Source organism: Canis lupus, unplaced genomic scaffold (assembly GCF_011100685.1).
Source record: "Canis lupus familiaris isolate Mischka breed German Shepherd unplaced genomic scaffold, alternate assembly UU_Cfam_GSD_1.0 chrUn_S860H1024, whole genome shotgun sequence".
NCBI classification, from domain to species: domain Eukaryota; kingdom Metazoa; phylum Chordata; class Mammalia; order Carnivora; family Canidae; genus Canis; species Canis lupus.
The window spans coordinates 11,697-28,820 of record NW_023331821.1 but is presented as its reverse complement, the minus strand read 5'-3'; the positions used below and the strand labels follow the sequence as shown (position 1 = coordinate 28,820).

Here is a 17,124-nt window from a genome sequence, read left to right as displayed (position 1 = left end):
CCCCTGTGCAATATCCTGAACCACCTCAACAACTGGCCCCAGCTCCTACCTTGGGGCCTGCTAAAGCTTCAGGGCCAGAGGTGATTGAGCTGGTCATGGCTCGAGCCGAGAAGCCAGCTGCTCAGACCAAACCAATGCATGTGGTGGTAACACCTCTGACTCACTGTTCCGACATGCAAGAGCTACCTGTACCCGTGGCCACCCTGGAGGAAGAGCACGCCCAGGTGCATGCTATCGGGTTCCCGCACATGCCGGAGCCGCCACCTGCCTCAGTGGAGCAAATGACTTTTGCCACTGAGCAACATCCTGAACCAAATCAAGAGCCTGCCAAAGAGACTACAGTGAGGCCAGCTGAAGCTTCTGGAGATGGAATACTTCCAAACTCGTTCTATGAGACCAGCATCACCTTAAGTCCAAAAGCAGACAAAGACCCCACCCGACCAAAAAGGAGAGTTATAGACCAATGTCTCCGATGAACACGGATGCAAACGTTCTCAACAATATACGAGCCAATAGGATCCAACGGTACATTGAGAAGTTACTCACCGTGACCAGGTAGCATTTATCCCCGGGATGCAAGGCTGGTTCAACACTTGTCAAACACTCCATGTGACTGATCAGATCTGCAAGAGAAAACACGAGAACCAGATGATCCTCTCAATAGATGCAGAGAAAGCATTTGACAAAATACGGCATCCATTCCTGATCCAAACGCTTCAGAGTATAGGGATAGAGAGAACATTCCTCAGCATCTTCAAAGCCATCTATGAAAAGCCCGCGGCAAATTATCATTCCCAAGGGGGAAATGCTGGGAGCCTTTCCCCGAAGAAGATCAGGAACGAGACAGGGATGTCCACTCTCATCACTGCAATTCAACATAACACTAGACGTCATAGCCTCAGCAATCAGGCAACAAAAAGAAATAAAAGGCATTCAAATCGGCCTAGAAGAAGTCAAACTCTCCCTGTTCACAGATGACATGATACCATACACCTGGAAAACCCAAAAGACTCGACCCCAAGACTGCTAGAACTCATACAGCAAATTCGGCAGTGTGGCAGGGTACGAAATCAATGCCCAGAAACCAGTGGCCTTTCTAGACGCTAACGATGAGACTGAAGAAAGAGAAATTAAGGAGTCAACCCCATTTGGGATGGCACCCGAAAGCATGCGCTACCTAGGAATAAACCTAACCAAAGAGGTCAAGGATCTCTATCCGAAAAATGACAGAACACGTCTGAAAGAGACTGAGGAAGACACAAAGAGATGGCAAACTATTCCATGCTCATGGATCCGAAGAATGAATATTGGGAAAACGTCAACGTGACCCAGGGCAATTTACACAATGCAATCCCTATCAAAATACCATGGACTCTCTTCAGAGAGCTGGAACAGATCATCTGAAGATTTGTGTGGAATCAGAAAGGACCCCGAATGGCCACAGGAAGAGTAGCCAAGAAAACCACAGCGGGGGGCAGTACAATGCCGGATTTCAGGTTGCACTGCAAAGCTGTGCTCACCAAGACAGTGTGGTACAGGCACAAAAACAGACACATCCATCAATGGAACAGAAGAGGAATCCAGAAGTGGACCCTCCACTCAGTGGTCAAGACCACATATTCGACCAAGCAGGAGAGACCATCCACTGGAAAAAAAGACAAGTCTCTTCCATAAATGCCACTGGGAATGCTGGACAGCCACATGCAGAGGAGTGAACCTGGACCACTGTCTCACACCAGACACAAAGATAAACTCAAAATGGATGAAAGATGTAAATGTGAGATGAGATTCCATCAAAACCCTAGGGGAGAACACAGGCAACGTCCTTCCCGAACTTGGCCACAGCAACTTCATGCAAGATACACCCACAAAGGCCAGAGAAACAAAAGCAAAGATGAACTATTGGGACTTTATCGGGATGAGAAGCTTCCGCACAGCCAAAGAGACACTCAACAAAACCAACAGACAACCTCCAGAATGGGAGAAGCTACGTGCAAATGACCCGTCGGGTAAAGGGCCAGCATCCACGATCTCTAAAGAACCCATTCAACTCAACAGCAGAGAAACCAACCATCCAATCCGGAAATGGGCAAAAGACACGAACCGAAATGGCACAGAGCAAGACGTCGACGTGGCCGACAAGCCCATGAGAAAATGCGCCGCATCACTGTTATTTCCATCAGGGAAACACACGTCAAAAGCACAACGAAATCCCACCTTACACCGGTGAGAATGGGGAACATTGGCCAGACAGGAAACCACAAATACTGGACAGGATGTGCAGAAAGGGGAACGATTTCAAAATTCAACAATTTCAGAGGTAGCATATTCACCTGAAAGGGACCAAGGGGGAGGGGGGCATGCTGCCGGCCAGGCTGGGGAGCTTAGGGAGGGACCTGAGAGCGGGGAGGGGGTGGGGGGAGGAGGAACACCAAGGGCCTTGGGGGGCCTGGGGGGGCCCAGCAGCCCAGGCCCTCAAGCCACCACCCCAAGGCCCTGCCCTGACATCGCAAGGTGCCTGCATCCTAACCCCTCTGAGCAGCCGCGGATGGGTTCGGCGGCACCTCCCCGAGCCCCGGTGGAGGGGCCCCACACCCTCCCTGAGCCGCTCCTGTGAGACCTGACCTGACACGTAGGAGGCCCCGCCGCCGCCCCCCTCCGAGAACAGGTGCCACCACTCCTCCCCCGCGCAGCCCTCTGCCCGGCACCCTGGCGGCCCAAAGGGTGTCCGCCGGGCTCGCCACGGGGGCGCCTCCATGCGGCCCCCAAGACTCACTGTCCCCCTCCGGTCCCTCCCAGGCACCCGCCGCGCCACCAGCGAGGGCCAGATGCCTCTCGCACAGCCACCCCGGGGCCCGTCACGCCTCCCGGGGCCCACGCTGACCTGCGCGCCGGGGGCCGAGGCCTGCAGAGCCGCTGCCGCGAGCCCGGAGCGCGGGGAACCGCGGGGAACCGCGGGGAACCGCGGGGAACCGCGGGCCTGGACTGGGGGCGCGGCCGCGCAACCTCCTGCCGTGCCCAGGTCGCCGCATCTGCGCACAGCTCCTCCTGCGGCCACGCCCCGGCCCCCTTCAGGTCACGCTCGGGCTCAGGCGCCTGGGCAAGCTCCCGCCCCGCCCCCGCCACGCCCCCCGCAGACCTGCCACACAGAGGCCCGCCCTCCGCGGAGCCTACAGGGGACCCGAGACCGCCTCTGCCTCCCCCCGCTAGTCTAGTCGGGGCGCCGGGGCCGAGGCCTTGCGCCCCGGCTCAGTCCCGAGGGACACCTGCTCACGGAGGCACGGAGCCTCTCTCTGGCTCTGTGTCTCCATCCCTGTCCCTCCGTCCCGGTCTCTGTCTCTCCCTCACTGTCTCCCTCGCTCTCCCTCCCGGTCTGGCCCTGTCTCCCTCCCAGTCTCTCTGCCTCTGCCCCCACCCCCATCTCTCTCTCTCTCCCTCGCCCTCCCAGTCTCCGTGTCCCTCCCAGTCTTTCTTCTCTTACTGCCTATCATGGCCTGTCCCTCGCTGTCTCTCTCTCCCTGTCTCTGTGCCTACCTTCTTGTCTCTCGGACTCTCACTTGTCTCCCTCCCTGTCTCATTCTCTCCATCCTGTCTCTGTCTCGCTGTCTCCTCCCTCCCTGTCTCTGACTCTCCCCTCCTGTCTCTCGGTCTCCCTCCCTGCACCTTGGTCTCTCCCCTCTGTCTCATCTCTCCCTCTCTGTCTCTTGGTCTGTCTGTCCCTCCCTGTCTCTGGATCCTTCCTTCCCTGTCCTGTGTCTCTCCCCCATCTCGATCTCTCACCCCCGTCGTCTCAGTCACTCCTCCCTGTCTCCATCTCTCTCTCCCTGCCTGTCTCTCGGACTCCCCCTCGCTTTCTCTCCGTCTCCCTGCCCACCTCTATCTATCTCTCCCTCCCTGTCTCTGTCCATCCCTCCACTTCTGTCTCTCCTTCCCTGCCTCGGTCTCTCCATCCCTGTCTCTCGCCACCCGTCTCCATCTGTCCCTCCCTGTCTGTGTGTCTCCATCCCTGTCTCTCTCTCATCCTGTCTCTCGGCCTCTCCCTCACTGTATCTCGGTCTCCCTCCATGGCTCTGGCTCTCACTCCCTGTCTCTCTGTCTCCCCCTGCCTGTCTCTCTGTCTCCCCCTGCCTGTCTCTTGGTCTCTCCCTCCCTGTCTCTGGGTCTGTCCCTCCCTGTCTCTCGGTCTCCCTCCCTCTCTGTCTCTCCCACGGTGTCTAGATCTCACCCTCCTTCTCTCTGTGTCTCGGTCTCTCCCTCCCAGGCTCTCGGTGTCTCCCTACCTGTTTCCCTGCCTCTCCCTGCCTGTCTTTCTGTATCTCCCTCGCTGTCTCTGTCTCTCCATCCCTGTCTCTCTGACTCTCCTTCCCTGTGTCTGTGTCTGTCTCTCCCCGCTGCCCCATCTCAGTCTGTCCCCGCCCTGCCCCCCACCCCGTCTCCTCTCCCGCCCTCTCTCTGACTCTCGCTCCCTGTCTCGCCGACTCTCCCTTCCTGTGTCTCTGTCTCTCTTTGCGTCTCTGTCTCTCTGCCAGTCTCTGTGTGTCTCCCTTCGTGTCTCCCAGTCTCTCACTCCGTCTCGTTCTCTCCATCCTGTCTCTGTGTTCCCCTCTCTGTGTCTCAGTCTCCCTCCCTTTCTCTCTGACTCTTCCTCCCTGTCTCTCAGTGTATCCCTCCCGGGCTCTCGGTGTCTCTCTGTCTCTGTCTCTCCCTCCCTGTCTCTCTGACTCTCCTTCCATGTCTGGCTCTCTCCCTCCCTTCCTCATTCTTCCACCTTGTCTCGGTCTCTCCCTCACCATCTCTCTGTCTCTCCCTCCCCATCCCTATCTCTCCCTCCCTGTCTGTGTCCCCCTCCCTGTGTCTGTCCATCCCTCCAGTTCTGTCTCTCCTTCCCTCTCCACGTTAATGAAACAAAGGATGAGAACCGTAGGATTCTCTCAATAGATGCAGAAAAAGCATTTGACCAAATAGACCATCCTTTCATGATGGAAACCTTCTGCTGGGTACGCATACTGGGAAAAAAACCTCAATTATCATAAAACCCATGTACAAACGACCCAGAGAGGGAACGTGCTCTTCATTGGGAAAAACCTGGAGCTTTTCCCTTAAGGTCAGGAACACGACAGGGTGTCCACCCTCAACACTCTCGTTCGGCAGAATAGTAGTGGTCCTCGCTTTCCCAGCGACATTCCGAAACAGAAAAAAAAGGCATCCGGATCGGCAAAGAAGTCACACTCTCACTCTTCACAGAGGACATGACACTCTATGTGGAAAACCTCACACAATCACTAGACTAGATCGTACGTAAGGGATCTATCCAACAAGACGACCTAACTAACGATCGTGGGTATCTATGCCCTGAATGTGGGAGTTGCCACGGATATCAATCAATCGCTAAGCAAAGTTAAGACATACTTAGATAATAATACCCTTTTACTTGGAGACTCGAATACGGCGCTTTCTGCAATTGACAGGTCTTCCAGGCACAGCATCTCCAAAGAAACAAGAGCACTAAAGGATACAGTGGACCAGGTGGATCTCACAGATATTTACAGAACTTTACATGCAAATGCAACTGAATTCACATTCTTCTCAATTGCACGTGGAACTCTGTCCAGAAGAGACCACATACTGGGTCACAAATCAGGTCATAATCGATACCAAAACTTTGGGATCGTCCCCTGCATATTTTCAGCCCATAATGCTCTGAAACTAGAGCTCAACCACAAGAAGTTTTCAAGGATTTCAAACACGTGCAGGTTAAGGACCATCCTGCTAAAAGGTGAAAGGGTCAACCAGGACATTAGAGAAGAATTAAGAAAATTCACGGAAACCAATGAGAACGAAGATACGACCAACCGTTCAGAATCTCTGGGATACAGCAAAAGCGGTCCCAAATAGGGGAAAGACATCGCAATACAAGCATCGATCAAAACACTGGAAAGAACTCAAACACGAAAACTAACCTGGCACCTAAAGGAGCTGGAGAAGGACCAGCAAATGAAACCTTCACCCAGCAGAAGACGACGGTTAATAAAAATTCGAGCAGAACTCAATGAAATAGAGAGCAGAAGAACTGAGGAAACACATCCACAAAACCAGGTGGTGGACCTCTGAAAGAACCAATAAGAGAGAGAAAAACCATGAAGCCAGCCTTATTAAAAGAAGAGAGAAAAGACTCCAATTAACAAAAACACGAATGAGAAAGGAGAGATCACCACCACCACGTAGGAAATACAAGCGATCTGAAAAACTCATCCTGAGCAGCTATACGCCAATAAATTGGGCAATCGAGAAGAAACGAACGCATTTCCGGAAAACCACAAACTACCAAAAACGGAACAGGAAGACACAGAAAACCCCAACAGGTCAATATCCAGGGAGGAAATTAAAGCAGTCATCATCAAAGACCTCCCAGGACACAAAAGTCTAGGGCCGGGTGGCTTCCTGAAACACTGTGGAACACGTCGGAAAGAAACTGAGGAAGACACAAAGAGATGGAAAAGGGTTCCACGCTCCTGGGTTGGAAGAATTGATATTGGGGAAAATGTCAACGTGACCCAGGGCAATATACACAACTAATGCAATCCCTGTCAGAAATAGCACGGACTCTCTTCAGAGAGCTGGAGCAAGTCCTCTGAAGGCTGGTGTGGAATGCGAGAAGACCCCGAACGGCCACGGGAAGAGTCGCCAAGAAAACCACTGCGGGGGCAGCACAATGCCGGATTTCACGTTGTGCCACGAAGCTGTGACGGGCAAGACAGTGGGATACTGGCACAAAAACAGACACGCCGATCAATGGAACAGAAGAGAGCATCCAGAGGTGGACCCTCAACTCTATGGGCAACTAATATTCAGCCAGGCAGGAAAGACCATGCACGGGGAAAAAGAAAAGACAGTCTCTTCAATAAATGCTGCTGGGAACACTGGACAGCCACACGCAGAAGAATGAAACTGGACCATTCCTCTCACACCATACACAAGGATAAACTCAAAATGGATGAAGGATCTCAATTTTGCAAGACAAGAGTCCATCAAAATCCTAGGGCAGGACAAAGGCAACAACACCCTTCTTGAACTGGGCCACAGCAACTTCGTAGAAATGACATCAGCCACGAAGGCCAGAGAAACAAGAGCGAAGAAAAGGATTGCTGGGACTTCACCAAGATGAGCAGGTTCCACACAGCAAAAGAAACACCCGACAAAACTCAAAGCCAACCCACAGAGTGGGAGAAGACATGTGCAAATGACCCTGTCAGGTAAAGGGCCAGCATCCAAGATCTCTGAAGAACTTCTGCAACTCCACAGCAAAGAGACCAACGATCCAATCCGGAAGACGGGCAAGAGACATGAATGGAAATGTCACAGAGGAAGACTAGGCATGGCCGACAAGCACGTGAGACAATGCTCCGCATCACTGGCCGTCAGGGAGATATGGGTCAAAAGCACCACGAGATCCCACCTGACACACCAGTGACTGCGGTGAACGTTAACAAGATAGGAAGCAGCGAAGGTCGGCGAGGATGTGGCGAAAAGGGAACCCTCTTGCACTGCTGGTGGGAATGTGACCTGATGCAGCCACGCATGGAAAACCGTGTGCAGGTGCCTCAGAGAGGTAACAACGGATCTGCCCTGCGATCCAGCATGGGGGTGCACTGGTGGAGATGTACCCCAAAGATACAGATGCGGGGAAACACCGGGACACGTGCACCCTGAGGTTTCGAGTTGCAATGCCCACGATAGCCACACTGCGGAAGGAGCCTCGGTGCCCATCGAAAGATGAATGGATAAGGAGGGCGAGTGGTCTCTGTACACGATGGAAGATTACTCAGCCATCAGAAACGACAAACACCCACCATTTGCTTCGATGTGGATGGAACCAGAGGGTATTATGGCTGAGTCAAAGAAAAAGAAGGCAGTCGGCGAAGGACAAACATTCTATGGTCTCGTTCTTTTGGGGAGTATGAAAAAAATAGTGAAAGGGAACAGAGGAGAAAGAAGAAAAAAAATGAGTGGGAGATGGCAGAAAAGGAGACAGAACAGGAGAGACTCCTAACCCTGGGAAATGAACAAGGGGTGGAAGAAAGGGAGGAACGCGGGGGGCGGGGTTGACTGGGTGACGGGCACAGAGGGGGGCACTTGATGCGATGAACACTGGGGGAGTTACACTCGATGTTGGCAAAATGACCTCCAATAAGAAAGAAACCTATAAACAAACACACAAACCTCCCAAGACACAAAAGTCCAGGGCCAGATGGCTTCCCAGGGGAATTCTATCCAGCGCTTCAAGAAGAAAGACTAACTATGCTACTAAAAAGCTGCTCCGAAAGATAGAAAGAGATGGAATACTTCCAAGCTCGTTCTTGGAGGCCAGCATCACCTTAACTCCAAAACCCAAGACCCCAAAAGGGGACAATGCTGGACCGATGTCCCTGATTAAGGCGGACGCACACCTTCTCCACAAGATATGAGCCAACAGGATCCGACGGGACATGATTAAGAAGTTACTCACCACGACCCAGTGGGGTTAATCGCCAGGGTGCAAGGCTGCTTCAGCACTCGGAGAACACTCGATGGGCTTCATCAGATCTGCAAGAGAGAAAACAAGAACCAGATGATCCTCTCAAGAGACGCAGAGGAAGCATTTGACAAAATACGGCATCCATGGCAGATCCAAACCCTTCAGAGTACAGGGATAGAGGGAACGTCCCTCAGAATCTTCAAATCCATCTACGAAAAGCCCGTGGCAAATTATCATCCACAATGTGGAAACACTGGGAGCCTTTCTTCGAACATCAGGAACGAGAGACAGGGATGTCCACCCTCACCACGTCTTCTCAACATTCTTCTAGACATCTCGGCCTCAGCAATCAAGCGACAGAAAAAATAAAAGGCATTCACATTGGCAAAGAAGTAGTCAAACTTGCCCTCTTCACCGATGGCATGCATGGTACTGTACCCGGAAAACCCAAAAGACTCCACCCCAAGATCGTAGAACTCATACAGCAAATTCGGCAGCGTGGCAGGATCCTAAATCTATCCCAAGAAATCAGTCACCTCTCTATACGCCAACGATGACTCTGAAGAAAGAGAAATTAAGGAGTCGGTTCCAGTGACAACTGCACCCAAAAGCATGAGATACCCAGGAATACACCTAACCAAAGAGGTAAAGGATCTCTACCCGAAAAACCACGGAACACATCTGAAAGAAATTGAGGAGGACACTAAGAGATGGAAAACTATCCCCTGCTCCTGGATTGGAAGAATTCATATATTGGGAAAATGTCAACGTGACTGACCCAGGGCAATTTACACATTGATTGCAATCCCTATCATCAAAAATACCAAAGGCTCCCTTCAGAGAGTCGCCACAAATCATCTGAAGATTAGTGTGGAATCAGACAAGACCCCGAATGCCCAGGGCAATATTAGAAAAGAAAACCACAGCTGGCGGCATCACAACGCCGGACTTCAGGTTGTGCTACAAAGCTGTGCTCATCAAGACAGTGTGCTACTAGCAGAAAAACAGACACACGGATCAATGGGACAGAAGAGAGAAATCCAGAAGTGGACCCTCAACTCTACGGTCAGGACCATATATTCGACCAAGCAGGAGAGACCATCCACTGCAAAAAAGACAGCCTCCTCACTAAAGGCTGCTGGGAACGTTGGACAGCCACATGCAAAAGAATGAAACTGGACCATTCTCTCACACCATACACAGAGATAAAACTCAAAATGGATGAAAGATGTAAATGTGAGATGAGATTCCCTCAAAACCCTAGGGGAGAACACAGGCAACGTCCTTCCCGAACTTGGCCACAGTAACTTCTTGCAAGATACACCCGTGAAGGCCAGAAAACAAAAGCAAAGATGAACTATTGGGACTTCATCGGGATGAGAAGCTTCCGCACAGCCAAAGAGACACTCAACAAAACCAACAGACAACCTCCATAATGGGAGAAGCTACGTGCAAATGACCCGTCAGATAAAGGGCCAGCATCCACGATCTCTAAAGAACCCATTCAACTCAACAGCAGAGAAACCAACCATCCAATCCGGAAATGGGCAAAAGACACGAACCGAAATGGCACAGAGCAAGACGTCGACGTGGCCGACAAGCCCATGAGAAAATGCGCCGCATCACTGTTATTTCCATCAGGGAAACACACGTCAAAAGCACAACGAAATCCCACCTTACACCGGTGAGAATGGGGAACATTGGCCAGACAGGAAACCACAAATACTGGACAGGATGTGCAGAAAGGGGAACGATTTCAAAATTCAACAATTTCAGAGGTAGCCATATTCACCTGAAAGGGACCAAGGGGGAGGGGGGCATGCTGCCGGCCAGGCTGGGGAGCTTAGGGAGGGACCTGAGAGCGGGGAGGGGGTGGGGGGAGGAGGAACAGCCAAGGGCCTTGGGGGGCCTGGGGGGGCCCAGCAGCCCAGGCCCTCAAGCCACCGCCCCAAGGCCCTGCCCTGACATCGCAAGGTGCCTGCATCCTAACCCCTCTGAGCAGCCGCGGATGGGTTCGGCGGCACCTCCCCGAGCCCCGGTGGAGGGGCCCCACACCCTCCCTGAGCCGCTCCTGTGAGACCTGACCTGACACGTAGGAGGCCCCGCCGCCGCCCCCCTCCGAGAACAGGTGCCACCACTCCTCCCCCGCGCAGCCCTCTGCCCGGCACCCTGGCGGCCCAAAGGGTGTCCGCCGGGCTCGCCACGGGGGCGCCTCCATGCGGCCCCCAAGACTCACTGTCCCCCTCCGGTCCCTCCCAGGCACCCGCCGCGCCACCAGCGAGGGCCAGATGCCTCTCGCACAGCCACCCCGGGGCCCGTCACGCCTCCCGGGGCCCACGCTGACCTGCGCGCCGGGGGCCGAGGCCTGCAGAGCCGCTGCCGCGAGCCCGGAGCGCGGGGAACCGCGGGGAACCGCGGGGAACCGCGGGGAACCGCGGGCCTGGACTGGGGGCGCGGCCGCGCAACCTCCTGCCGTGCCCAGGTCGCCGCATCTGCGCACAGCTCCTCCTGCGGCCACGCCCCGGCCCCCTTCAGGTCACGCTCGGGCTCAGGCGCCTGGGCAAGCTCCCGCCCCGCCCCCGCCACGCCCCCCGCAGACCTGCCACACAGAGGCCCGCCCTCCGCGGAGCCTACAGGGGACCCGAGACCGCCTCTGCCTCCCCCCGCTAGTCTAGTCGGGGCGCCGGGGCCGAGGCCTTGCGCCCCGGCTCAGTCCCGAGGGACACCTGCTCACGGAGGCACGGAGCCTCTCTCTGGCTCTGTGTCTCCATCCCTGTCCCTCCGTCCCGGTCTCTGTCTCTCCCTCACTGTCTCCCTCGCTCTCCCTCCCGGTCTGGCCCTGTCTCCCTCCCAGTCTCTCTGCCTCTGCCCCCACCCCCATCTCTCTCTCTCTCCCTCGCCCTCCCAGTCTCTGTGTCCCTCCCAGTCTTTCTTCTCTTACTGCCTATCATGGCCTGTCCCTCGCTGTCTCTCTCTCCCTGTCTCTGTGCCTACCTTCTTGTCTCTCGGACTCTCACTTGTCTCCCTCCCTGTCTCATTCTCTCCATCCTGTCTCTGTCTCGCTGTCTCCTCCCTCCCTGTCTCTGACTCTCCCCTCCTGTCTCTCGGTCTCCCTCCCTGCACCTTGGTCTCTCCCCTCTGTCTCATCTCTCCCTCTCTGTCTCTTGGTCTGTCTGTCCCTCCCTGTCTCTGGATCCTTCCTTCCCTGTCCTGTGTCTCTCCCCCATCTCGATCTCTCACCCCCGTCGTCTCAGTCACTCCTCCCTGTCTCCATCTCTCTCTCCCTGCCTGTCTCTCGGACTCCCCCTCGCTTTCTCTCCGTCTCCCTGCCCACCTCTATCTATCTCTCCCTCCCTGTCTCTGTCCATCCCTCCACTTCTGTCTCTCCTTCCCTGCCTCGGTCTCTCCATCCCTGTCTCTCGCCACCCGTCTCCATCTGTCCCTCCCTGTCTGTGTGTCTCCATCCCTGTCTCTCTCTCATCCTGTCTCTCGGCCTCTCCCTCACTGTATCTCGGTCTCCCTCCATGGCTCTGGCTCTCACTCCCTGTCTCTCTGTCTCCCCCTGCCTGTCTCTCGGTCTGTCCCTCCCGGTCTCTCGGTCTCTCCCTCCCTGTCTCTGGGTCTGTCCCTCCCTGTCTCTCGGTCTCCCTCCCTCTCTGTCTCTCCCACGGTGTCTAGATCTCACCCTCCTTCTCTCTGTGTCTCGGTCTCTCCCTCCCAGGCTCTCGGTGTCTCCCTACCTGTTTCCCTGCCTCTCCCTGCCTGTCTTTCTGTATCTCCCTCGCTGTCTCTGTCTCTCCATCCCTGTCTCTCTGACTCTCCTTCCCTGTGTCTGTGTCTGTCTCTCCCCGCTGCCCCATCTCAGTCTGTCCCCGCCCTGCCCCCCACCCCGTCTCCTCTCCCGCCCTCTCTCTGACTCTCGCTCCCTGTCTCGCCGACTCTCCCTTCCTGTGTCTCTGTCTCTCTTTGCGTCTCTGTCTCTCTGCCAGTCTCTGTGTGTCTCCCTTCGTGTCTCCCAGTCTCTCACTCCGTCTCGTTCTCTCCATCCTGTCTCTGTGTTCCCCTCTCTGTGTCTCAGTCTCCCTCCCTTTCTCTCTGACTCTTCCTCCCTGTCTCTCAGTGTATCCCTCCCGGGCTCTCGGTGTCTCTCTGTCTCTGTCTCTCCCTCCCTGTCTCTCTGACTCTCCTTCCATGTCTGGCTCTCTCCCTCCCTTCCTCATTCTTCCTCCTTGTCTCGGTCTCTCCCTCACCATCTCGCTGTCTCTCCCTCCCCATCCCTATCTCTCCCTCCCTGTCTGTGTCCCCCTCCCTGTGTCTGTCCATCCCTCCAGTTCTGTCTCTCCTTCCCTCTCCACGTTAATGAAACAAAGGATGAGAACCGTAGGATTCTCTCAATAGATGCAGAAAAAGCATTTGACCAAATAGACCATCCTTTCATGATGGAAACCTTCTGCTGGGTACGCATACTGGGAAAAAAACCTCAATTATCATAAAACCCATGTACAAACGACCCAGAGAGGGAACGTGCTCTTCATTGGGAAAAACCTGGAGCTTTTCCCTTAAGGTCAGGAACACGACAGGGTGTCCACCCTCAACACTCTCGTTCGGCAGAATAGTAGTGGTCCTCGCTTTCCCAGCGACATTCCGAAACAGAAAAAAAAGGCATCCGGATCGGCAAAGAAGTCAAACTCTCACTCTTCACAGAGGACATGACACTCTATGTGGGAAACCTCACACAATCACTAGACTAGATCGTACGTAAGGGATCTATCCAACAAGACGACCTAACTAACGATCGTGGGTATCTATGCCCTGAATGTGGGAGTTGCCACGGATATCAATCAATCGCTAAGCAAAGTTAAGACATACTTAGATAATAATACCCTTTTACTTGGAGACTCGAATACGGCGCTTTCTGCAATTGACAGGTCTTCCAGGCACAGCATCTCCAAAGAAACAAGAGCACTAAAGGATACAGTGGACCAGGTGGATCTCACAGATATTTACAGAACTTTACATGCAAATGCAACTGAATTCACATTATTCTCAATTGCACGTGGAACTTTGTCCAGAAGAGACCACATACTGGGTCACAAATCAGGTCATAATTGATACCAAAACTTTGGGATCGTCCCCTGCATATTTTCAGCCCATAATGCTCTGAAACTAGAGCTCAACCACAAGAAGTTTGCAAGGATTTCAAACACGTGCAGGTTAAGGACCATCCTGCTAAAAGGTGAAAGGGTCAACCAGGACATCAGAGAAGAATTAAGAAAATTCACGGAAACCAATGAGAACGAAGATACAACCAACCGTTCAGAATCTCTGGGATACAGCAAAAGCGGTCCCAAATAGGGGAAAGACATCGCAATACAAGCATCAATCCAAACACTGGAAAGAACTCAAATACGAAAACTAACCTGGCACCTAAAGGAGCTGGAGAAGGACCAGCAAATGAAACCTTCACCCAGCAGAAGACGACGGTTAATAAAAATTCGAGCAGAACTCAATGAAATAGAGAGCAGAAGAACTGAGGAAACACATCCACAAAACCAGGTGGTGGACCTCTGAAAGAACCAATAAGAGAGAGAAAAACCATGAAGCCAGCCTTATTAAAAGAAGAGAGAAAAGACTCCAATTAACAAAAACACGAATGAGAAAGGAGAGATCACCACCACCACGTAGGAAATACAAGCGATCTGAAAAACTCATCCTGAGCAGCTATACGCCAATAAATTGGGCAATCGAGAAGAAACGAACGCATTTCCGGAAAACCACAAACTACCAAAAACGGAACAGGAAGACACAGAAAACCCCAACAGGTCAATATCCAGGGAGGAAATTAAAGCAGTCATCATCAAAGACCTCCCAGGACACAAAAGTCTAGGGCCGGGTGGCTTCCTGAAACACTGTGGAACACGTCGGAAAGAAACTGAGGAAGACACAAAGAGATGGAAAAGGGTTCCACGCTCCTGGGTTGGAAGAATTGATATTGGGGAAAATGTCAACGTGACCCAGGGCAATATACACAACTAATGCAATCCCTGTCAGAAATAGCACGGACTCTCTTCAGAGAGCTGGAGCAAGTCCTCTGAAGGCTGGTGTGGAATGCGAAAAGACCCCGAACGGCCACGGGAAGAGTCGCCAAGAAAACCACTGCGGGGGCAGCACAATGCCGGATTTCACGTTGTGCCACGAAGCTGTGACGGGCAAGACAGTGGGATACTGGCACAAAAACAGACACGCCGATCAATGGAACAGAAGAGAGCATCCAGAGGTGGACCCTCAACTCTATGGGCAACTAATATTCAGCCAGGCAGGAAAGACCATGCACGGGGAAAAAGAAAAGACAGTCTCTTCAATAAATGCTGCTGGGAACACTGGACAGCCACACGCAGAAGAATGAAACTGGACCATTCCTCTCACACCATACACAAGGATAAACTCAAAATGGATGAAGGATCTCAATTTTGCAAGACAAAATCCTAGGGCAGGACAAAGGCAACAACACCCTTCTTGAACTGGGCCACAGCAACTTCGTAGAAATGACATCAGCCACGAAGGCCAGAGAAACAAGAGCGAAGAAAAGGATTGCTGGGACTTCACCAAGATGAGCAGGTTCCACACAGCAAAAGAAACACCCGACAAAACTCAAAGCCAACCCACAGAGTGGGAGAAGACATGTGCAAATGACCCTGTCAGGTAAAGGGCCAGCATCCAAGATCTCTGAAGAACTTCTGCAACTCCACAGCAAAGAGACCAACGATCCAATCCGGAAGACGGGCAAGAGACATGAATGGAAATGTCACAGAGGAAGACTAGGCATGGCCGACAAGCACGTGAGACAATGCTCCGCATCACTGGCCGTCAGGGAGATATGGGTCAAAAGCACCACGAGATCCCACCTGACACACCAGTGACTGCGGTGAACGTTAACAAGATAGGAAGCAGCGAAGGTCGGCGAGGATGTGGCGAAAAGGGAACCCTCTTGCACTGCTGGTGGGAATGTGACCTGATGCAGCCACGCATGGAAAACCGTGTGCAGGTGCCTCAGAGAGGTAACAACGGATCTGCCCTGCGATCCAGCATGGGGGTGCACTGGTGGAGATGTACCCCAAAGATACAGATGCGGGGAAACACCGGGACACGTGCACCCTGAGGTTTCGAGTTGCAATGCCCACGATAGCCACACTGCGGAAGGAGCCTCGGTGCCCATCGAAAGATGAATGGATAAGGAGGGCGAGTGGTCTCTGTACACGATGGAAGATTACTCAGCCATCAGAAACGACAAACACCCACCATTTGCTTCGATGTGGATGGAACCAGAGGGTATTATGGCTGAGTCAAAGAAAAAGAAGGCAGTCGGCGAAGGACAAACATTCTATGGTCTCGTTCTTTTGGGGAGTATGAAAAAAATAGTGAAAGGGAACAGAGGAGAAAGAAGAAAAAAATGAGTGGGAGATGGCAGAAAAGGAGACAGAACAGGAGAGACTCCTAACCCTGGGAAATGAACAAGGGGTGGAAGAAAGGGAGGAACGCGGGGGGCGGGGTTGACTGGGTGACGGGCACAGAGGGGGGCACTTGATGCGATGAACACTGGGGGAGTTACACTCGATGTTGGCAAAATGACCTCCAATAAGAAAGAAACCTATAAACAAACACACAAACCTCCCAAGACACAAAAGTCCAGGGCCAGATGGCTTCCCAGGGGAATTCTATCCAGCGCTTCAAGAAGAAAGACTACCTATGCTACTAAAGCTGCTCCGAAAGATAGAAAGAGATGGAATACTTCCAAGCTCGTTCTTGGAGGCCAGCATCACCTTAACTCCAAAACCCAAGACCCCAAAAGGGGACAATGCTGGACCGATGTCCCTGATTAAGGCGGACGCACACCTTCTCCACAAGATATGAGCCAACAGGATCCGACGGGACATGATTAAGAAGTTACTCACCACGACCCAGTGGGGTTAATCGCCAGGGTGCAAGGCTGCTTCAGCACTCGGAGAACACTCGATGGGCTTCATCAGATCTGCAAGAGAGAAAACAAGAACCAGATGATCCTCTCAAGAGACGCAGAGGAAGCATTTGACAAAATACGGCATCCATGGCAGATCCAAACCCTTCAGAGTACAGGGATAGAGGGAACGTCCCTCAGCATCTTCAAATCCATCTACGAAAAGCCCGTGGCAAATTATCATCCACAATGTGGAAACACTGGGAGCCTTTCTTCGAACATCAGGAACGAGAGACAGGGATGTCCACCCTCACCACGTCTTCTCAACATACTACTAGACATCTCGGCCTCAGCAATCAAGCGACAGAAAAAATAAAAGGCATTCACATTGGCAAAGAAGTAGTCAAACTTGCCCTCTTCACCGATGGCATGCATGGTACCGTACCCGGAAAACCCAAAAGACTCCACCCCAAGATCGTAGAACTCATACAGCAAATTCGGCAGCGTGGCAGGATCCTAAATCTATGCCAAGAAATCAGTCACCTCTCTATACGCCAACGATGACTCTGAAGAAAGAGAAATTAAGGAGTCGGTTCCAGTGACAACTGCACCCAAAAGCATGAGATACCCAGGAATACACCTAACCAAAGAGGTA

The 17,124-nt window shown here is 52.9% G+C and overlaps 1 long non-coding RNA gene across 2 annotated transcripts; it reads right to left on the bottom strand.

Annotated features, from left to right (window-relative positions):
* Nucleotides 1-466: 466 nt before the first annotated feature.
* LOC119879442 lies at nucleotides 467-16,845 on the bottom strand. Of its 2 annotated transcripts, none has more exons than XR_005387523.1 (3): nucleotides 10,860-10,939; nucleotides 8,507-8,583; nucleotides 467-623 (listed from the first exon to the last, which is right to left on the bottom strand). It is a non-coding gene; the product is annotated as an uncharacterized LOC119879442 (long non-coding RNA). The 2 variants fall into 2 exon arrangements; XR_005387522.1 differs by lacking the exon at nucleotides 10,860-10,939 and adding an exon at nucleotides 16,468-16,845 and having other exon boundaries at nucleotides 471-623.
* Nucleotides 16,846-17,124: the final 279 nt, after the last annotated feature.